This window comes from Ovis aries, chromosome 21 (genome assembly GCF_016772045.2).
Source record: "Ovis aries strain OAR_USU_Benz2616 breed Rambouillet chromosome 21, ARS-UI_Ramb_v3.0, whole genome shotgun sequence".
NCBI lineage: Eukaryota > Metazoa > Chordata > Mammalia > Artiodactyla > Bovidae > Ovis > Ovis aries.
Window position 1 is genome coordinate 34,903,444 of NC_056074.1, and position 23,907 is coordinate 34,927,350.

Below are 23,907 nucleotides of genomic sequence, written 5' to 3' on the forward strand. Positions count from 1 at the left end.
CTGATTCATTTATTTCTACCATTCTGTCTTCTACTTCACCAATTCTATCTTCTGCCTCCGTTATTCTACTATTTGTGGCCTCCAGAGTGTTTTTGATCTCATTTATTGCATTATTCATTATATATTGACTCTTTTTTATTTCTTCTGTATCCTTGTTAAACCTTGGTTGCATCTTCTCAGTCCTTGTCTCCAGGTTATTTATCTGTGATTCCATTTTGTTTTCAAGATTTTGGATCATTTTCACTATCATTATTCAGAATTCTTTATTGTGTAGATTCCCTATTGCTTCCTCTTTTGTTTGGTTTGGTGGGCATTTATCCTGTTCCTTTACCTGCTGGATATTCCTCTGTCTCTTCATCTTGTTTATATTGCTGAGTTTGGGGTGGCCTTTCTGTATTCTGGCAGTTTGTGGAGTTCTCCTTATTGTGGAGTTTCCTCACTGTGGGTGGGGTTGTTCATGTGGCTTGTCAAGGTTTCTTGGTTAGGGAAGCTTGTGTCAGTGTTCTGGTGGGTGGAGCCGGATTTCTTCTCTCTGGAGTGCAATGAAGTGTGCAGTAATGAGTTATGAGATGTCAACGGTTTTGGAGTAACCTTGGGCAGCCTGTATATTGAAGCTCATGGCTGTATTCCTGTGTTGCTGGAGAATTTGCATGGTATGTCTTGCTCTGGAACTTGTTGGCCCTTGGGTGGTGCTTGGTTTCAGTGTAGGTATGGAGGTATTTGATGAGCTCCTGTCGATTAACGTTCCCTGGAGTCAGGAATTCTCTGGTGTTCTCAGGATTAGGACTTAAGCCTCCTGCTTCTGGTTTTCAGTCTTACTTTTACAGTAGTCTCAAGACTTTTCCTTCTATACAGCACCATTGATAAAATATCTAGGTTAAAGATGAAAAGTTTCTCCACAGTGAGGGACACCCAGACAGGTTCACAGAGTTACATGGAGAAGAGAAGAGGGAGGAGGGAGTTAGAGGTGACCCGAATGAGATGAGCTGGGATCAAAAGAGGAGAGATCAGGGTAGCCAGTAATCCCCTCCTTATGTGTGCTCCACAGCCTGGACTGCTCAAAGATGTTCACGGAGTTATACAGAGAAAAGAAGAGAAGAGGGAGGAAAGAGACAGAGGTGGCCAGGAGGATAAAAAGGGGGAATCAAAAAGAGAGAAACATATCCAGCCAGTAATCAGTTCCCTAAGTGTTCTCCACCATCCGGAACACACTGGTGATTCACAGAGTTCGGTAGAAAAGAGAAGGGAGAGGGAGGAGTGAGAGGCGACCTGGTGGAGATAAAGGAGAGTCCAAAGAGGGAGAGAGCAGTCAAGTCAGTAATCTCGCTCCCAAGTAAAAATGGGTACTGAAGATTGGGTTCTTAAAGGTACAAAATTGATAACAAATACCAAAAAGCAAAGATTAAAAATCTAGAGTAGAGATTGGATTTTCAAAAATACAATACTAAAGAAAAGAAGAAGGAAAAAACAAAACAAGACAAAGTCACAAAAATTATATATATAAAAATATATATATGAAGTTTGCTTTAAAACAATAGGTTCTTTTTTTTTTTGTTTTTGCAAAGTAATAGTAAGTTATAAAAATGAAAATTAAATGAGTAATAGTAATTTAAAAATTAAAAAAAAAGAATGATCGTAAAAATAGTAAAAATATATCTAGGACTTTCTCTGGTGTTGTTGTGGGCAGTGTGGGGTCAGTTCATTTTCAGATAGTTCCTTGGTCTGGCTTATATTTCTCAAGATCGAAATGCCCCTTCCTATGTAGTTGGTGTTAACTACAGGGTTTTATTCTATTGCACCTGTCACTTCCAAGGTGGTTCCCTCTGTTTTTAGCTTCTTCTGTTCGCTGGTCTCTTCAGTGTCTGATTTCTGCCCTAACACAAGGGGGGTGGTGGTGGACACTTTTTTTTAGGCTCACTTGTTCAGTCGTGCTGTGGGGAGGGAGGGACACTGCAAACAAATGACACTAGCGTGTGCTCGTAGTGTCTCAGCCACAGTGGGCCTGCCCTCGCTCATGGCGGGTGTGCCTTCCCTGCCCACACTGCTCAGGCTGTAGGTTGCTCTGCCAGGAACCGTCTGAGGCTGGCCCTGGGCTGCATGCACCTCCCAGGTCTAAGCTGCTCAGCTTCAGGCACTCGGGTAGGGCTCAGAGGCGCAGACTTGGCTGGACCTGCATTTTGTGCCCTTCCCAGATCTGAGCAGCTCAGGTGATGAGGTGTTTGGTGAGCATGGTCACTGTGACTGATCGCCTCCCCTGTCCCCGCCACTCGGTTTTCTGAGTATACAGTCGGGACACCTTCTCAGGCGGATGTTGACCATCCAGAACCCCAAGAAGTCTTAGTTAGCAATGAAGCCTGCTTGCAGTTTGGTATATAATGTCTCTCTGGGGCTGTGATTGCCCCCTTCCGGCTCTAGCTGCCTGTCCCAGAGGGGGATGGTCTGCAGCCGGCTAGTTCTGTTCAGTCCTTTGTTCTGTATGCGGGCCTGGCAGTGTCCTAGGTTAGGACTTTTCACGTGGTAGCTATCCCACAGTCTGGTTTGCTAGCCCAAGTTAGTTAGCTCAGATTGCCCTCGGGGCATTCAGGCCCTGTCCTTACTCTAAGCATTGCAGCCCGTGCTTCCCTGCCCCACCCCCACTTGCCAGTGGCAGGTGCAGGCATCTGCACTGCTTCTCCGCTGGGGGAGTTACCGTTGGGCATGTAATCTGTGGGTTTTAATTATTTATTTATTTTTCCTCCCGGTTATGTTGCCCTCTGTGGTTCCAAGGATCGCCGTAGACTCGGCAGTGAAAGTGTTTCCTGGTGTTTGGAAACTTCTCTCTTTTTAAGACTCCCTTCATGGGATGGAGCTCCATCCCTACCTCTTTTGTCTCTTTTTTGGTCTTTTATATTTTTTCCTACCTCCTTTAGAAGACAATGGGCTGCTTTTCTGGGTGCCTGATGTCCTCTGCCGGCTTTCAGAAGTTGTTTTGTGGACTTTATTCAGCGTTTAAATGTTCTTTTGATGAATTTGTGGGGGAGAAAGTGGTCTCCCCATCCTATTCCTCCACCATCTTAGCACCGCCCCTGCTGAGTTTCTTTGAGAAAGATATGGTGGGATGCCCACAGCCATTACCATTACCATATTTGAGACTTCTTTTATATCAAGTATGTTGTATTCATCACTTCACTAAATATCTAAAATATTTTATATGGGGGGTGGGGGTTATTACATTCCATCTTTTTTCTATGGAAGAAACTGAGATTGCAAATGGCTTATCTAAGATGACCTCAACAGAACCTATATTTAAATCTAGGTCTTTACCATGGTATTTACATGGTCTCATGATAAGATGACACTTACAAAAATGCTTTAAAAAATACAGTGCCATTCCAATGCCAGGGATTACAGTCATACCATAACATGAACAGCTGATCGTTGCCGCTTCCTTGTTTCCTTTTCCCAATGCTTGGTGAAAGAATCCCTCTAACAAAGATGAAGACCATATGAGAAACCCTCAGGGAAAAGTTGCTGAAAAATTTCTCCGAGGAACAAACACACTTACATCCTGTCCCAGAATACTGCTGATGACCAGAAACCCTCTTCTCAACCCCTGAGGAACTACATGGATGTGAGAGTGTTGAGAGGATGGTGTTCTTCCCTAGAACTGCGATTCTTCTGGACTTTTAGGGTGGATTGTTGGAGCTGGGGCTCCTTCAGGAGGCAGAAACACTGGGGAACAAGGATTCCACTCCCAGAGGAGGAGACACTCTCATCCTCACCTCTTGGTCTGTGATGACTGGGCCCAGCACTGACCAGGTGGCAGGTAAACATCCATATCTGTGCCAAAGATGTATCACTAGTTTGAGAGAAACTGTAATTTCTGAACTAAGAGAACCCCTCAGTTATAGATGAAGGGTGAGGAATGCCTGATTAAAAAATAAAGCCAACTACAAATCCAGTTTGAAAACCAGGCAGATGAAGTTCAGACTCTGCAGATCCAAGAATGATACCAGTAAAAGTTGCCAAGCCCCTATTGCGTGTGATGCCATAAAAGTCTAACACTATATTTACTGTTTATTGATTTGAAAGAAGATCTTGACTCTTCTTCAAGAATGAACAGGTCAGCCAGAGCAATAGTCAAAGAGTAAATACTTGTCAAGTGGAAGGGCCACCTGTGTGGTTTTGATAGGAGTCTTGAGTTTAGGGGATGTAGCCTGGAGTAATCTAGGCATGCCACCTGGGGAAGGAGGTGCTCAGTCTGCTCCTGGAAGAAGAGCCTGGAGAGCTACTCAAATGAAGGCACCAGGACTTCCCTGGTGGTCCAGGGGTGAAGATTCTACACTTCCAATAAAGGAAGGCAGGGTTCCATTCTTAGTCAGAAAAGTAAAATCCCATATGCCAGGCAGCCCAGAAAAAAATAAAAAAATTAAATCAGGCACCAGTCTGAGCAGTGACTGTGAGGTGGGACAGTTGGAAAGTGATTTCAGGGGACATGGGACACACAGAGGGAGGCAATACTCTGGGAATCAGGGGTCAACATGGCAGTCAGATCTGTCCTAACCTCTCTCCCATGCCCCTGTAGTTGGCCTACATCAGCAACATCAACATTGGAACACCCCCTCAGGAGTTCCGGGTCATATTCAACACAGGCTCATCTGACTTGTGGGTACCCTGCATCTACTGCCTAAGTCTTGAGTGATAAGAGTGCCAGCCCCCTTGACCACCTTTTATTTCCCCTCCCATACCCTTTTTCATCCTTGGCACCTGGCTGACAGTGTTCTTTTGTGTCTGCAGATGAACGCAGTAGCTTTGACCCTCACTTGTCCACTGCCTTTATACGCATGGGTCAGCCCTTCAGTGTCAACTACAGTACTTGGTTGATCAAGAAATTTCTTGGCTATGGCATTGCTCAGGTAATGTAGAAACCAGAGGCTGAGTCAGGGCTGGCCATGGAGTGACAACTGCTTACTAAACAGATGCTGGACCAGTTGGCAGAGCCCATCGCTCTCAAAATTCCCTAGTGATTAGCCATCTGCCCGTCAGGGCCCCCTGGGGAGACAGAGTCCCTGCTGACACACGAACCCCCAGAACAGCTAATCCAGAGAGTGGCTGGGAGTGTGGACTTGCTGCTCCTTTGTCTGTGAGCAGCTCCAGGTTCATTTTGCTAGGACAGGGATGGGGGAAAGGGCACCCACTTTTACAGTTTCAGAAAGCTCCAGGCTCTTTCATGACAATAGCTTGTTTAATTCAGCGACAAATCCATGCAGTATGTACAATGATTAGCTCCGTAATAGCTAATCATAGCTCCACAGACAATGAAACTGAGGTGCAGAGAGCAAGGGCCTTGCCAAGGTCACATATCTGGTAAGTGGACCTAGGCTGGCCAATCAGGGCTCCAAGTAGGTGTAGGTTATTTGGGGAGAGAATAAAACTGATATGGAGTCCTTGAGGGGCAGCCAAGGGCTTCAGGTATCCAGGCAGGGAAAGCAGGGGGTACAGATGTGGGAGGGGCCTGACAAATGTGTTATCACTTGTGGACCTTTAAGAATCTAATACAAACCATGGCCTGCCATCCCAAAGTGCCTTAGTATTTTCCGTCCCCCTCACTCTTTCTTTTTCTCTCTTTCTTTCTCAAACACACTCCCTGCCCACCCCTGCACCACACACACCCCAAAGCATGTTTCTCAGACAGAACTTTCTTAAGAACCCTGCCAGTGACATTGTAGGAGTCTGTCTTCCTGGGCAGATGCAGAATTCGCAGTGCATTGCCTTGATGTCAGTCCATTTCTGTCAATAGATCATGGTGATGCCAAAGAGAAGACTACTCTGCTCATTGTACATTTTGTCCTCAGGTGGGAGCCATTTGGTCCTGTCCTGATTCTCGGTTGCTGCACCCATACAGAAGGCATGAGGCCAATCTGACTCACTCAGATGGTGTTTGTCAGAGAGCAGGTGTTGTTAAAATACATAGTCCCACACAAATGGAACCCAAATTCCAATCCCAGCTTGGTCTAACTATCTGAGGTCAATGCAGGGCACGGCTAGGCCTCAGTTATTCTCTGCAGTGGTAATGACAGCTGCACCCCAGCCCAGTCCCAGCCCCACTTCCTAAACCTTTATGGGGGAACACTCTACTCTCCCACAGATCGAGTACCTTGTTGGTGTGACCCAGCCACTCAGCCCAAGCTATGAAGAGTACCGGTTCAAAAATGTACCCTTTGATGGCATCCTGGGCTTGGGCTACCCAAACCTCTCTGTTGGAGGGACTACTCCCACCTTTGACAACCTGAAGAAACAAGGAGTCATTTCTCAGCCTGTCTTTGCCTTCTGCTTTAGCAGGAAAGTCTGAGCTGGACCAGCCCTCGCTCCAAATCAGCTGTATGAAGCTTTCAGTTCCATGAAAAATTATAAACCACCTGATCCAGAAGTTTCCTTTATTCTAGCCCAGGGTAACTGTGGCACCAGGGCCCCACTCAACACTGCCACTGGTTTTTTATAAGTAAAGTTTTATTGGAACCATGCTCATGGGCTCCAAGGGATTGGCTTGGTCAGGAAGGAGGAAAGAAGATGGAAAGCAATAGAAGGTGTCAGGTAACAGGTTGGAGGAAAAAGCAACAGGATTTGCTGATAGATTTGATATGGAAGAAAGGACAAGGATGTCGGGAATATTTCCTTCCTCTCTGACATTTCACCAGGAGACCAGGACCAGCTAAACAATTTGCAGGAGCCAGTGAAAAATGAAACTGCTGGACATTTTGTTCAACAAGCATTGAAAATTTCAAGACAGGGATGGTAGAGGCATGGGGCCCTGTTGAGTATGGGCCCCATGGATAGCATAGACACAGGCCCATGAAGCCAAACCTGGGTGAGCTTGAATCCATGCCCATAATGCCCTTGGGCCAGGACTTTTTGGAAAAATGATAGTCTAGACAAAGGGGAAGCCAGACCCCTCCAGCATGGTGACCTCTGAGGGTATCTCTAAGTACTCAGGTCACTGGAAAGAACCAGATATTCTCACACAGCTGGGTGGTCAGAGTCTGGCCAGGCTGCCTGGTTTCAAACCTCTTCTCTGCCACTAATTAGCTGGCGAGTGACCTGGGTCATGTACTGAATCCTCCAGTTCCTCAATTTCCACATCTGTAAAATGGGGAGAGTAGTAGTGCCTTTGATGGGTGAATAAGCACAGCTCTCAGACATTGCCTGGCATTATTCTCCTCCAACAAACCCCCTCTTCCTTCTCTTGTCAGCTGGGGGGAGAATGGCAGCCTGGTGATGTTTGGCAGGGTGAACCACACCTACCACAAAGGGGACCCTAACTGGGTACCAGTATTTTGAACCCACTGCTGGCAGATCGCCGTGGGCCAGTAAGCTGCTCCCTCTGAGGGCCACCCCAAGTGATTCTCCCACCAGGGCACATGGACACATGCAGATACACACAAATGCATGCCTAGATACCCAGTCACACACACAGACACATACTCTACCCACAAGACACAGGTAAAAAGACAAACACACACTCACACAAATACCCACACAAACAAACACACAGACACAGACAGAGACTGGCAGACGCTCAGACACACATAAAAAGACACATACAAACACAAGCAGTCAGACCCATAAACACACAGATACACACACCACCCATGGGTTCATAATCACCCGGGGCTTCCTGAGGAGGTCTCTGACCAGGGTCCTGAGAGGTCTGTGCAGCTAGGGGAGGGTTGCCCCACTGAGTGTGAGGTGGGAGCACACACACTAACCTCTAGTGTGAGGTTAGAGGACCCTACAGTGTGGTGAACAGAGTTTCAGGGAGAATTCCACCAGCCTGAACAGTTATGATAAGATGACCAGCTGTCCAGGGCTACCGGGGAAGAAGGCGGTTCTCGGTACACAGAAGAGCCAGTTCAAACACAGAGAAAGTCCTGAACAAACTAGTAAAACTGGTTTCTTGGTTTCCTTAAGGAGAAGCTACCCAGCAATGGAGAGAGGGTAGCTGCAGTCTTGAGATCTGAAGACAGCTCATACAAAGAGATATTTGCCCTACCCACAGCCACCTACCTATAAGGGGACACAGTGGATCAGGAGCTGTGACAGAGAGAATCAAGAAGCTGGAATCCAGGAGTTGCCTGAGAACAGGGGCAATATTTGATGGGATTCTGTGTGATACCCTCAGAAAAAAAAGCTTACCTCTCCTTAGGAGTCCCCTGGGCTAGCTTGGGCATCCCCTGGGCGGGGCCTCAGGATCCGAGCTGCGTGAGAGGGCAGTGCTGGGAGACACCCTCTCCCGGGGCAGCCTGTGTCTCCCCCACCACCACTCTGAGCATCTACTGCCCCAGGGAACCTCCATCTTCACTGTGTGTGCTGACCCATTATTGGTCAGACACCAGATGCAGGTATCTAGATGTTCTCCATACATTTTTTCACTGATGGATTCATTTATTCACAAACATACATTGTGCATCTGCTGTGTGCTGGACACTTCAGGAAGACAGTGAGGATGCAACTTGCCCTCACATCTAGTAAGGCAGACATACATGAGACAACTCAGACACCCAGTGAATTACCACATTAGTACATGCTAGACGTGAGAAAGATTCTATAGTGAGCAAGAGAGAAGGAGCCTGATCTAGTCTGGGGGGGACGACTTCCCTGAAAATGTAACAATTAAACTGAGACCTGAAAGTTGAGGGGAAATTAGCTAGACAAAGAGGGTGGGAGTCTTCCTTGAAGGGCATCCAGCATGTGCCCAGGCCCTGAGGCAGGAAAGAGCCTGGTGCATTCAAGAATTGAAAACAAGTCAAGGAAGGTGACTTGAACAGAGCCAAGAGAAAGCTGAAGGGCTGTTCAACAGGCAGTCAGGGAGGGGACAGTCATGGGGAGATTTCAGGGTGATCCTTGTGCCCGTTCTGTCCATTTTCTCTCAGCATCTCCATGCATGTGATAGTTACTGCTTGTAAACACGGCTGCCAGGCCCTTGTGGACACCGGGACCTTGTCTCTGTGTGGCCTGAGAAGTATGGTCACCAACATCCACAGTCTCATCGGAGCCAATCTCTTGCAGGATGACAAGGTGTAGGGTCACTCTGGAGCTCTCTTCACAAGGATCACCCGGGCCAACCTTTTCCCCTCTTTCTCTAATGTCTTTGGTTCCATGTAAAGCCATCATGACTCTGCTTCCTCTCACCTTCACCATCAATGGCATTGACTACCTTGTACCCACTCAAGCCTACATTCAGAAGGTGAAGGGCCAACCCTGAGGGCTGTTTTTCAAATCTAGGACTTGCAGGAACCCTTGGGCTACTGCTGGGTGGAGGGGTCCCCCGACAGGCCAGGTCACCCTGTTGTAGATGCTGCTGAGCCCCTGTGTCTGGGTCACTGCCTCCCACAAAACCAACCACTTGAGTGTAAAGGACAGTCTGGATACCCATCATCCTGAAATAAATATAAAGACACCAGCCCAATATTGTCCTGGTGAGGGGCACAAGGAGATGTGAGCCCTAAGGGCCTCAGCCCTCAAAAAGCTTCAGTTCATCCAGAGCCCTCAGATGCATGAACATGGAAAGTCAGCTCTATCAATCCCTGAAATACATCAAGTGACAAGCAGGATGGCTGGGGATAGTCCCAGTGTGCTGTGCCACCATAACAACGAGTAGTTTCCCATCCCATCTCAAAAATGTCCAGGTTGTGATGATAAATTAAATGGTTGCCTTAGTCCAGGGCTGCAACTTCCCTTTGCTAAGCCCCAGTTCCCCCTCTGTGCGTTGGGGTTCCGACCCCTCTGTGGGGAGACTGGATGCTAAGATTAATAAAGGGCACACAGTGATTGCACAGCCCTGACACAGGGTGGAGGCTTCATGTCAGCCCCCTATGGGAGCCCAGAGCAGGCTGATGGGCCAAAGAAGGCTTTGAGGAAGAGAGGGAATTGCCATAATTCTAACCCCGCAGACTCATGGCACTATGAGGAGGCCTGCTTGGGTCCAGGCAAATCTACACTGGATTCCATGCAATGGCACCCCCGTGGGCTGTGCGGAGAAGTGCCTGGGGTAGATTAGGGATGATGAGGTGAGGGCTTTAGGCTGAGGGTGGGGACAGGCACCAGGGTAAGTCAGGCAACCTAGCCTCTAGTGGCCAGAGAGTGTGAGGGTAAGTCAGGAAGTATTCTTAGAGGGCTTGGCTGGAAGTCTTAAAGAAAAGTGTAGAGGGAACAGGAAGAAGTGAAGGCGTTCTCTGCAGAGAAAAGAGAGAGCTGAGATCAGAAGGCAAAATACAGCAGAGTGTGAAGGGAAATATAGACCATTATTGTTCATTTCTTTTTAAAAATACATTGAAGTATAGTTGATTTACAAAGTGAAAGTGAAATTCACTCAATTTTGTCCGATTCTTTGTGACCCATGGACTATACAGTCCATGGAATTCTCTAGGTCAGAATACTGGAGTGGGTACCTGTTCCCTTCTTCAGGGGATCTCCCCAACCCAGGGACCGAACCCAGGTCTCCTGCATTGCAGGAGGATTCTTTACCACCTGAGCCACAAGGGAAGCCCAAGAATATTGGAGTAGCCTATGCCTTCTCCAGAAGATCTTCCCAATCCAGGACTCGAACCAGGGTCTCCTGCATTGCAGGTGGATTCTTTTACCAACTGAGTTATCAGGGAGACAACGTTGTGTTAAATTCTGCTGTTCAGCAAAGTGACTCAGTTACACACACACACACACGCACACACACACACACGTGTGTATGTGTTTCATATTTTTTCCATTACAGTTTATCATGGGATATTAAATATAATTTCCTGTATATATAGTAGGACTTTATATATCCTCTCTATATTAGTTTGTATCTGATTACCCCAAATACCCAATCCTTCTCTTCCCCAACTCCATCCGTCATAAGAACCACACATCTTGGCCCTTTCTGTTCTTGCATGGGCCCCCACTTCCCCATCTGTTCTGAGATGCACCCGATTTTTACCAAAGAAGGGAAATTTAAAAAAAAAAAACAACTGAGAAAAAAATAAACTGAGAACCTGTTAACTCTGAATAAGGAGGGAGAGGCAGGTAAGGTTCAGGCTGACTGGAGTGTATTCTGTTTTCCCCAGAGTTGGCAGGACTGTTGCTATAGCAGATTTCAAGTGAACACAGACATCATAGATGAGCTGGACACCTGGGTTCAGGGTGATGTCTTCCTGAGGCTGTATTTCTCAGTTTTTGATCAAGAAAATGACAGGATTGGCCTGGCTCTTACAGTGTAAATGCTGTGTCTGCCTCAGGAATCAATCAGGCCCACACCAAATATACACTCACTCACACCAAGGGAATGCGCACCCAGGGATACTGGTGAACTGTTTGGTTCTCTGCAAAGCCCTGTTCTAGATAAAGAATAAACAATTTCACTCTCAAAGGTACTAGCACAAATGAGTTTCTCTCTTTGGGTCTGGGAGATGCAGCAAAATTGGGAAGGATCTAGGATCAGTCAATCTGAACCGCACTCAGAGAAGCCCAACTCCAACTGGTCTCAAGGAAAGGGGAAACTTATTGGAAGGATACCGGGAATCTGGTACACAGAAATGAGCTGCTGCTGCTGCTAAGTCGCTTCAGTTGTGTCCCAGAGACAGCACCCACAGGGCTCCCCCATCCCTGGGATTCTCCAGGCAAGAATACTGGAGTGGGTTGCCATTTCCTTCTCCAACGCATGAAAGTGAAAAGTGAAAGTGAAGTCGCTCAGTCGTTTCCGACTCTTAGTGACCCCATGGACAGCAGCCCACCAGGCTCCTCCGTCCATTGGGTTTTCCAGGCAAGAGTACTGGAGTGGGGTGCCATTGCCTTCTCCACACAGAAATGAGAGCAGATCTAAAGATCTCAGTGATTGTACCCAAGAAATCAGAAGCTGTCAGCTCATTATTTCTCTCCCTTCTCCTTTTCCTTCAGTCATCTTGGATTCTCTTAGTCTCATGGTTTTCTTCTCTCTTCCCTACAGAAGGATTCTGAAGCTGCCTGCCTCAGGGTTTTATATCTCTAAGGCATCTAACTAGGAAGGAAAAAACCTAAGAAAACATCAGTTTACCAGGGAGGGCTCTGATTGGTCCCACTCAGATCATCTTTCCAGCCCTGGACCAATCATCCTGGCAGGGGCATGGGCTCCTATGATTAACTTTACTGGTCATGTGGCCCTGGCCCCACAGCAAACGTGATTGACAATTTCTTCCAGAACCACATAACAGGAACTAAGGAGAGGCAGCACCAAGGAAGTGTCAGGAGGATGCTCTAGACCATGAAAAGTTTATGACTGCCTGCCCACTCCACCACTTCCTCATTAACACAGCACAGTTTGCAATAGCTAGGACATGGAAGCAACCTAGATGTCCATCGGCAGACAGATGGGTGAGAAAGTTGTGGTACATATACACAATGGAATATTACTCAGCTATTAAAAAGAACACATTTGAATCCATTCTAATGAAGTGGATGAAACTGGAGCGTATTATAGACAGTGAAGTAAGTCCGAAAGAAAAACACCAAATACAGTATATTAATGCATATATATGGAATTTAGAAAGATGGTAATGATGACCCTATATGCGAGACAGCAAAAGAGACACAGATATGAAGAAGAGACTTTGGGACTCCGTGGGAGAAGGCAAGGGTGGAATGATTTGAGAGAACAGTATTGAAATATGTATATCTCCATATGTGAAATAGATGACCAGTCCAAGTTCAATGCATGAAGCAGGACACTCAAAGCCGGTGTACTGCGACAACCCAGAGGGATAGGATGGGATGGGGAGGGAGGTGGGAGCAGGGTTCGGGATGCGGGACACATATACACCCATGGCTGATTCATGTCAATGTATGGCAAATACCACCACAATACTGTAAAGTAATTAGCCTCCAATTAAATAAATTAGTTTAAAAAATACATATTCTATACTTCCTATCTTAGAGGATCTTTGGCAGTGGCCTTCTGCTACAGGTGCTTCTGGGTAAGGCCACTGAAGCTGTGTTGGTTCTGTTTTGTCCCCACATCTCAGTCACCAATACTGCCCTAACATCTGCAGTGTAGTTTGCAGCCCCACTTCCCAACTGTTGGGCCCCTGCGGGTCCCCGATTCTCCCCCTCCAACAGGCCCCATTACAGACCTTCCCTTGGCATCCAATGCTGCATGTAACAGGGGACCCAGGGTGCAAAGAGCCTTCAGCCTTTCTGAGCTTCCTCCTGGGGCAGAGCTACAAACCAGTTGGTTCCAGCTGCCATGGTTTGGCACTTTGGGAGTGGAAGCATCACTTCTTCCCTACTGGAGACTCTATGCAGAGGCCTAGGATGAGATATCGGGAGAAGGCAATGGCACCCCACTCCAGTACTCTTGCCTGGAAAATCCCATGGATGGAGGAGCCTGGTAGGCTGCAATCCATGGGGTCGCTAAGAGTTGGGCACGACTGAGCCACTTCACTTTCACTTTTCACTTTCATGCATTGGAGAAGGAAATGGCAACCCACTCCAGTATTCTTGCCTGGAGAATCCCAGGGATGGGGGACCCTGGTGGGCTGCCATCTATGGGGTCGTACAGAGTCGGACACGACTGAAGCGACTAAACAACAGCAGCAGCAGCAGGATGAGATATTAGGGGTCAGAGTCAGAGGGAGACCCAGACAAGAGCCAATACAGGGAAGAATAAGTAAGGTGGAAAACACACCCCAACACCATGCGTACTATGGGCCTTTGCTCAGGCAAGATAATCTTCAGGGAAAGCCATGTCTCCCTTCATTTCTTGCTCAACTTTCCATTCAGTGCAAATTTACTGAGCACCTACTATGTGCCAGGTGCTATGATGGACCCCAGGAATAGAGGGCTGGTTTAGGAACCCACCACCAAGTCATGAAGGCAGGTGAAGAAACAACCCACAAAGGAGAGGGCCAGAGAGAAAAAAACAGCAGGGTGTGAGTGGCAGTCCAGATGAGTGACGGGCTTCCTCTTCAGGGAGCCAGAGAAAGGCTGGCGAATAGTGGGAAGTCTTGCCACCCCACCCTGAAATACATCCCTAAACCCCACAGTGATCACGTGTGTGCAGATTGGCCATATGTCCGTGGTTACATGTGCTTGGCCCTTTGAGATGGCACTTGATTATAATCAGCTTGAAAGGAGTGAATGAGTACTGGCTGTGGAGCTGATAAGGTGGGGAAAGATGAGAACAGAATCATTTTTTTTTTTTAACAGTAAATATGAAGTGACCTAAATGGAGACTCAAATGAACAGTTTATCAAACTCATCTTCCAGGTGGTCTTCCTGGAACCATAAATGTTCCTGTTGGTGAGAAACCACCAATAAGAGTAAGAATAGCTTTGGTTAATTACATATGCTATCTCACTGCCTACCCATGGTCCCTGGCAAAGCAGGACCCCCACTGTAGTGGTGAAAGAAGTCTCTTCTGATCTTCTGGCTCCAGCACTGATGACAGGTACATAGTAGGTCCTCATGAAATACATGGTGAATAAATGAATAGATGAATGAGGAGATGATTCCACTAGAATACACAGCTGCGTCCATGTCAGGAGACACAAGCTGTCAGAAGGATCTGCAAACATGAATAAGCAAAGGCGTAGTCCTCAGAGTCTCTTACAAAAGGGAAAATCTGGGACATCCCAAGGCCCACTCAACTTAAAGTGTCCATAGACAGGTCAACATGCAACCAAGTGCCTTAAAAATGCATTTAATGTTATCAGAAATCCTTCCAGTAGGACATGGAGAGAAAAGAATAGAATACAAAACAGCATGATCCCAGGCATGCAGAGCACATGGAAGACAGTGCAGTGTCTTTGCCGGGCATGTACACCCTGGAGCAGTTCTGCCTGGGTTCAGTCAAAGGACAGGAGTCAGAAAGTCGGGGGCAGGTGACAGCAAGGCCACCATGGGAGCCACTGCAGATAAGAGACAGGGTGGGGAGGGCTAGGGCGGGGGGAGACAGCGGTACAGCATCCACACACAGGTAGGGAGACAAGAACTCCTTTCAGGAGGGTCGGTGATACCTCCCACTCTAAGGAGATCAGACTACATGGAAAGTAGGAAAGGGGTAGCTGCTAATCTGTGTTCCCTCCTCCCGGAGGAGAAAACGTATCACTCTTTCCTCACTTGGGATTCAGTGGAAGATAACGAGGCCCACAGGCAACTATACTACCCGCAGTGGGTGGAGGCCAGACCAGTGCCTTTGGTCACCACTCCCCAAGGGGAGGCTGCAGAATGTTCCAGTGGGGAGGAGATGCTGGTGAGGGTTCAGCTCAGGGCAGCCCTCCAGATCTGACCTCCATGGTGGAAAAAGCAAGGTATTGACAGCTCTTGCTCAACGAGGATCTATCCTGGGACTGTTCTGCCGAAAAACAAATACTTTCTACTGATATCAGATCCTGTAAAAAGTGAAGGCAAAACCTATACAGTATTGCAAAGTAAAATAAAGTAAAAATAAAAATAAAAATAAATAAAAAGGTTTAAAAAAAAGTGAACCCAGGGGGAAAAGCAAAAGTAAAGACTGAAAGCAAAAGGCAGTATGTTCTAAGCATGAGGCTGCTCAGATCAGAGTAAGGTGTGTAGCCCTAGAGTTGGCTGGTGGAGCCTCTCCTGCCTTGCTTCTGCATAAACAATTAGTGCCAGCTCTCCGTGCTGGGAGCAGAGCAGAAACACAGAATTTGGGGACTGAGGTCCTGGGTTTGCACTGTGGATCCTAAGGTCTTTAGCTGTGTGACCTTGATTATGTCCCTTAACCTCTGTTTCCTCATCTGGAAAATGGATACCATGATGATAATCCCACCTTGGGGATCATGTGTGTGACTGGGATGAGCAAGCAGCCATGAGAGGTATTTGCAAGCTTCTGAACCTGAATAAATCTTAATTATTCTACCTCCTGGTGGCAATCTGATGATTAGAGGTGAATTCTGACTTCCCCAGCACTCAATATTGAGTGAAGAAAATGACTGCTCTTTCTGAACCATAACAGAGAACTCTGACTGAGCCAATGCTTCTGTTTTCCTGGCTCCAATTACTCGCCTCCTCAGCTTTACCAGCCAACCTTTCCTTGCCAGCTCCTTCGAGCCTGAAAACACACTATGAAGAGAGTTGTAAAGGCCTTTGGTTTCTTCTCAGTTTTCCACATTTTCCTAGGGTAGCAAGAAGCTGTTACCATGACAACTTGCACAGTTCAATCTCTGCTTGTTATATGGAACTGGCCCCATTCTGCCCCTCATTTCGAAAACACCCGCAGTTGCCTTAGAAACCTTTTCATTAAGACTGCTACTTAATGGGGATATGTGTGCTGAGCTGATGTAATTTTTAAACAGAGCACAGCCAAAGCACAGTCCTTAGCATGTTGGCCATAGCTGTGAACCATTACCCGCCGCCACCACCATCCCCTTCACCACATATCCGGACAATGGTTACCAGGGGACTATTAGTGGTCCTGTTCAGCCATTGGTTGAAGCCACACTGGGCCCTTTCCACAAGCATCCCACTGTCAGTGAGCCCATTCAGTAAAAGGTCTAGGGAATGGTGGTTCTCAGTCAGAGAGTGAGGTAGTAGGGGGATCCTGGCTTGCTCTCCGGGGACCTCCAGGTCACCTGCCCTCAAGCCAGCAGGTAATTTGGGGGGGCCAGAGAACAGGCTGGGAGCTGTGTCTTGCAGGGCTCCAGAGCCCTCACCAAGGACACCCACAGGGTTTGGCCCAGGCCTTGAGGCAGTGGAGAACCTGTCCCCCGTCACCGCCTCTGGGAATTAATGGCAGTGGCAGTCTGTACAGAGAGCAGTCAGTGGGACCTGGTCCCTGTCATTTGGGCCACCCGAAGAGCCTGAGGCCCAAGTGGGTCTGGGATACTGACCTAGAGGGGGCCGCCAACTGAGATTTGCCTCTTCAGCCATGATCTTGATCTCAGAGCGGGATCATTGTGCTTTGAGACCTTGCCCTTTCTTGTTAGAATAGAGAATAACATTTGCTTGGTGGGGATTTACAGGAACAATGGGAACATCATTACCTGACCATGACCTAACCTCAAGAACGAAGGATCTAACACCAAGATTTTGCAACAACTAACCATGCCCCTCCATCACTTTTCCCAGAAAAGGGGTTTGTTGATAGATTTCAGGGAGCTGGGAGTGTTTCAGACATTAGCCCCCCATCTTCTTGCTGGGCCCTGTAATAACCCTCTGCCAGCTACATCTGACCTTACAAACCTCTGGGTCTTGCAGATACAGGGTCCTATGCAACAATGTGGCCACAGTTAAAGAGAAACCAGGGCAGAGCCTCCTCAAATGTACTCATGACTCAGGCAGGAATCTACAGAAGCCATCACCACACAGGTGAGAGTGGGCAGAGCTGTATTAGCACTGAAGTGAACTCTGGACTCTTTCCCTCATAGTGCAGAGTGTCTACCAGGAGCTAGGCTCTCCAGCAGCTGCCCACCTGGTTTTAACTGACTGACCCTCTTGGGCTCTCTTCCGCATTCCCAGTAATCTCCAGAGAACATAGTCAGTCAGAGCTCTTACACCCTGCTGAAAACTGGGAGGGGAGTTAAGAGGAGAATGGATACATGTATATGTATGAGAGTCCCTTAGCTGTCTGCCTGAGGCTATCACACATGGTTAATTGGCTACGCTTATGCGCTAAGTTGCTCAGTCCAGTCTGACTCTTTGTGAGACCATGGACTGTAGTCCACCAGGCTCCTCTGACTGAGCAAGAACAATGGAGTGGGTTGCCATACCCTCCCCCAGGGGATCTTCCCAACCCAGTGACTGAACCCAGGTCTCCCACATTGCAGGGAGATTCTTTACCATCTAAGCCATCAGGGAAGCCCAAGAATACTGGAGTGGGTAGTCTATCCCTTCTCTAGGAAAACTTCCTGACCCAGGAATTGAACCAGGGTCTCCTGCATTGCAGGTGAATTCTTTACCAGCTGAGCTACTGTACTCTAATACAAAATAAAACTAAAAAAACAAACAAAAAAAGAAACATGATGAAACGTGATATTCAGAGTACAAGTTATTCAAATTTTGATGTCTCTGCGTATATTCTTAGGGATAGGACTGCCAGGCTTAAAGAGATGGGAATACCAGACCACCTGACCTGCCTCCTGAGAAATCTGCATGCAGGTCAAGATGCAACAGTTAGAATTGGACATGGAACAACAGACTGGTTCCAAATCATGAAAGGAGTACATCAAGGCTGTATATTGTCACCTTGCTTATTTAATTTACATGCAGAGTATATTATGTGAAATGTCGGAATGGATGGAGTGCAAGCTGAAATCAAGATTGCTGGGAGAAATATCAATAACCTCAGATATGCAGATGACACCACCTTTATGGCAGAAAGCAAAGAAGAGCTAAAGATCCTCTTGATGAAAGTGAAAGAGGAGAGTGAAAAAGTTGGCTTAAAACTCAACATTCAGAAAACAAAGATCATGGCATCCAGTCCCATCACTTCATGACAAATAGATGGGGAAAAAATGGAAACAGTGACAGACTTTATTTGGGGGTGCTCCAAAATCATGGCAGATGATGACTGCAGCCATGAAATTAAAAGACGCTTGCTTCTTGGAAGAAAAGTTATGAGCAAACTAGATAGCATATTAAAAAACAGAGACATTACTTTGCCAACAAAGGTCCGTCTAGCCAAAGCTATGGTTTTTCCAGTAATCATGTATGGACGTGAGAGTTGGACTCTAAAGGAAGCTGAGCGGCGAAGACTTGATGTTTTTTTTTTTTTTAATTTTATTTTTTTACTTTACAGTACTGTATTGGTTTTGCCATACATTGACATGAATCCACCACAGGTGTACATGAGTTCCCCACCCTGAACCCCCCTCCCACCACCCTCCCATATCATCTCTCTGGGTCATCCCAGTGCACCAGCCCCAAGCATCCTGTATCCTGTATCGAACCTAGACTAGTGATTCATTTCTTACATGATAGTATACATGTTTCAATGCCATTCTCCCAAATCATCCCACCCTCTCCCTCTCCCACAGAGTCCAAAAGTCTGTTCTTTACATCTGTGTCTCTTTTGCTGTCTCGTATATAGGTGGTTTTGAATTGTGATGTTGGAGGAGACTCTTGAGAGTCCCTTGGACTGCAAGGAGATCCAACCAGTCCATCCTAAAGGAAACCAGTCCTGAATATTCATTGGAAGGACTGATGCTGAAGCTGAAACTTCAATACTCTGGCCACCTGATGCGAAGAACTGACTCATTTGAAAAGACCCTGATGCTGGAAAGATTGAAGGCGGGAGGAGAAGGAGCTGACAGAGGATGAGCTGGTTGGATAGCATCACTGACTCGATTGACATGAACTTGAGTAAACTCCGGGTGTTGGTGATAGACAGGGCAGCCTGGTGTGCTGCAGTCCATGGGGTCGCAAAGAGTCAGACACAACTGAGTGACTGAACTGAACTGATCTGAGGACTGCCAGATCATGTGGCGGCTCTATTTTTAACTTTAAAAGTCACTTCCACATTGGTCCTTATAATGGCTGTTACCAGTTACATATCACCAGTAGCAAATGGCGGTCCTTTTTTTTTTTAATCCAGCTTCAGCATTTCTTGAATGTAGACTTTTTGATAACAGTCTTTTTAGCTCATCACACAAATGTTACTATCATGATTCCAAATATTGTTTTGGATATTGAAAGACAATACCACAAACTTTTTGATATCTTCAAAAGTGTTTCATATTTGTTTTTTGAAAGTGAACTTTAATTATGAGAAATGCTTAAAAATAATTTGAAATCTGTTTTAGTAATGATGGGAATAAGCAAACTGATAAGTAAACTTTTGTTTCAAAATAGTTGTGACTGTGGAGTAGCGGTAAAGAATCCATCTGCCAATGTAGGAGACTCAAGGGACGCACCATGTCCGTTCCCTGGGTCAGGAAGATCCTCTGGAGTAGGAAATGGCAACCCACTTCAGTATTTTTTCCTGGAAAAGTCTACGGACAAAGGAGCCTGGTGGGCTAGAGGACTTGGGGTCACAAAAGTTGGGCATGACTGAGCACACATACACACTAACACATATACACACTTGGAAAATGGTAATTCTATCCTTAATTTTTTGAGGAATAGTCATACTGTTTTCCATAGCAACTGTATGCTTCACATTTGTACCAGTAATATAAATAAGGGCTCAAATTCCTCCACATCTTTGCCAATGATTCACAATTTTTTTTTAACAATAGTTATTCTAGTGGATAGGAAGTGCTGTCTCAGTTTTGATTCACATTTCCCTAATGACTATTGATGTTGAGTGTCCTCATGTGCTTATTGGTGATTGGTGTATCTTCTTTAAAGAGATGTCTGCTCAAGTCCTTTGCCCATTTTAATTGGGTTATCTTTTCACTGTTGAGTTATAGGAGTTCTTCAAGTATTCTGTATATCAATTCATTAGCACTAATTTTTAAAAGTTGGATTGACTATACAAATATGAGACAGAATGGATTTCAGAGCAAAGTATCTTACTAGGGATTAAAAAGGTCATTTTATGATGTGCTGTGCTTAGTCACTCAGTCGTGTCCAACTCTTTGCAACTCTATGGTTCCTCTGTCCTTGGGGATTCTCCAGGCAAGAATACTGGAGTGGGTAGCCATTCCCTTCTCCAGGGGATCTTCCCAACCCAGGGATTGCACTCAGGTCTCCCGCATTGCAGGTGGATTCTTTCCTGACTGAGGCACCAGGGGAGTCCCACTTTATGACAAAGAGGTCAATTCATCAAAACACAACACCTGGAAATGTTGTATGGAACAGTAAATTTGAACAATTCAAGTCATTCAAAGTGCATTCTCTATTTACAATGAAATTAAATTGCAATTCAACGTTTACTGGACAGAAAGGAATAAAGTAGTAGCATAATGCTGATTTTTGGTATTTTACTACCTGTAATTCTGCTTAAGAGGGAGCAGATAAAATAGCAGTACTTATGTGTCTTCGTTGCTAGACATACCCGACCTGGGTTATTTGTTTGATTTTCATGGTTCAGCATCCCCTCACTGCTCCTATCTGGCCATCCTTAGCCAAAGGGTCTGCATTTATCAGTCCCAGATAAATCACTCCAAACAAGAAGTGTAAGTGCTGCTGCTGCTAAGTCGCTGTGTCAGACTCTGTGTGACCCCATAGATGGCAGCCCACCATGTAAGTGCTAAGTGTCCATTTTAAGTGCTAAGTCTTTAACATAAACCAGTAAAACTTTGTTTCTTAATAATTTCTACTCCTTACTCTTCAGCTTCCCCTGGCTCCAGTTCTACTCTTTTAAATATCACTTGCACCTATGTTCCCAGAAATACAGTCCTCAATTATACCCAACGTCATTCCTATTCAGAGTGGCCCTGATACATGCATGGAGAGAGAAAGAGAAGAGAGTTCCTCACTCTCTTTACAGGTACATTCACTCCACATACATAGGCTGAATACCTGTACAGCAAGTTGGCTACATACAAACCTTGGCAGGTATGTTCTCCAGGCAAGGCCCAAGCAAGGTCAGAAGGCAGTCAGAGGCCTGCTCCCATACTTCTGAAATCTGAGCAAAACTACCTCCATTTTATTTTCCCTAACAATTGACTTTAGGTTTGCTTAGACTGAAGAGCATAAGAATAAGGACAAAGAACACAAGCAGCTTTATGAATTCTATAAGTCAAATAACAATTCCAGATAGTCAATAGAAATAAAGTGATCAAAGAAACAAGTAACGGTTAAGCAATGGAAAAAATAACTTTTGAGCAATACAGGATTAAGTAAAGAAAAAGTCCCATCATGAATGAGAATTATGATTCTGTAAATCAAATATATCCATTAACTTATTGGCAGCAATAGTAGTAACCATAGAATGTTCTATCAAGATATGATTACATTTATCAATGAAATTTTGTTAACTCTTTGAAAATAAAAGTGTTAGTAGCTCAGTTGTGTCCAACTGTTGGTATCTCCATGGACTATAGCCTGTCAGGCTCCTCTGATCTGAGGTGGACCAATCAGAGCTCTCCACTCTTCCCCAGGAGCATACTGGATACTTTCTGACTTGGAGGGCTCATCTTATGGTATCATATCTTTTTGCCTTTTCATACTGTTCGCTGGGTTCTTGCATAAAGAGTACTGGAATGGTTTTGTAATTTCTTCCTTCAGTGGACAACAGTTTGTCAGAACTCTTCACTGTGACCCATATGGGTGACCTCGGCCAGCATGACTCATAGTGTCTTTGAATTATGCAAGCCCTGCCCCCATGACAACGCTGTGATCCATGAAGGGGAAGCAGTGACAGATTTTATTTTATGGGGCTCCAAAGTTGCTGTGGACTGTGACTGTTCAGTTCAGTTCAGTTGCTTAGTCATGTCTAACTCTTTGCGACCCCATGAATCGCAGCACGCCAGGCCTCCCTGTCCATCACCAACTCCCAGAGTTCACTCAGACTCATGTCCATCGAGTCCGTGATGCCATCCAGCCATCTCATCCTCTGTCGTCCCCTTCTCCTCCTGCCCCCAATCCCTCCCAGCATCAGAGTCTTTTCCAATGAGTCAACTTTTTGCATGAGGTGGCCAAAGCATTGGAGTTTTAGCTTTAGCGTCATTCCTTCCAAAGAACACCCAGGGCTGATCTCCTTCAGAATGGACTGGTTGGATGTCCTTGCAGTCCAAGGGACTCTCAAGAGTCTTCTCCAACACCACAGTTCAAAACCATCAATTCTTTGGCGCTCTGCCTTCTTCACAGTCCAACTCTCACATCCATACATGACCACAGGAAAAACCATAGCCTTGACTACACGGACCTTAGTTGGCAAAGTAATGTCTCTGCTTTGGAATATACTGCCTAGGTTGGTCATAACTTTTCTTCCAAGGAGTAAGCATCTTTTAATTTCATGGCTGCAATCACCATCTGCAGTGATTTTGGAGCCCAGAAAAATGAAGTCTGACACTGTTTCCACTGTTTCCCCATCTATTTCCCATAAAGTGATGGGACCGGATGCCATGATCTTCATTTTCTGAATGTTGAGCTTTAAGCCAACTTTTTCACTCTCCTCTTTCACTTTCATCAAGAGGCTTTTGAGTTCCTCTTCACTTTCTGCCATAAGGGTGGTGTCATCTGCATATCTGAGGTTATTGATATTTCTCCCGGCAATCTTGATTCCAGCTTGTGTTTCTTCCAGTCCAGCGTTTCTCATGATGTACTCTGCATAGAAGTTAAATAAGCAGGGTGACAATATACAGCCTTGACGGACTCCTTTTCCTATTTGGAGCCAGTCTGTTGTTCCATGTCCAGTTCTAACTGTTGCTTCCTGACCTGCATACGTATTTCTCAAGAGGCAGGTTAGGTGGTCTGGTATTCCCATCTATTTCAGAATTTTCCACAGTTTATTGTGATCCACACAGTCAAAGGCTTTGGCATAGTCAATAAAGCAGAAATAGATGTTTTTCTGGAACTCTCTTTTTACATGATCCAGCAGACGCTGGCAATTTGATCTCTGGTTCCTCTGCCTTTTCTAAAACCAGCTTGAACATCAGGGATTTCATGGTTCACGTATTGCTGAAGGCTTGGAGAATTTTGAGCATTACTTTACTAGCATGTGAGATGCGTGCAATTGTGTGGTAGTTTGAGCATTCTTTGGCATTGCTTTTCTTTGGGATTGGAATGAAAACTGACCTTTTCCAGTCCTGTGGCCACTGCTGAGTTTTCCAAACTTGCTGGTATATTGAGTGCAGCACTTTCACAGCATCATCTTTCAGGATTTGAAATAGCTCCACTGGAATTCCATCACCTCCGCTAGCTTTGGTTGTAGTGATGCTTTCTAAGGCCTACTTGACTTCAAATTCCAGGATGTCTGGCTCTAGATTTGTGATCACATCATCATGATTATCTGGGTCATGAAGATCTTTTTTGTACAGTTCTTCTGTATATTCTTGCCACCTCTTCTTAATA

General features: G+C 45.9%; 1 long non-coding RNA gene across 2 annotated transcripts; it reads left to right on the forward strand.

The window, feature by feature from the left end:
• The first annotated feature begins 339 nt into the window (after positions 1-339).
• Positions 340-21,899, forward strand: LOC121817512 (uncharacterized). 2 transcript variants are annotated; one of them, XR_006057460.2, is made up of 4 exons: positions 340-653; positions 3,459-3,805; positions 4,777-4,895; positions 17,206-21,899. It is a non-coding gene; the product is annotated as an uncharacterized LOC121817512 (long non-coding RNA). The 2 variants fall into 2 exon arrangements; XR_009597938.1 differs by having other exon boundaries at positions 19,037-21,899.
• Positions 21,900-23,907: the final 2,008 nt, after the last annotated feature.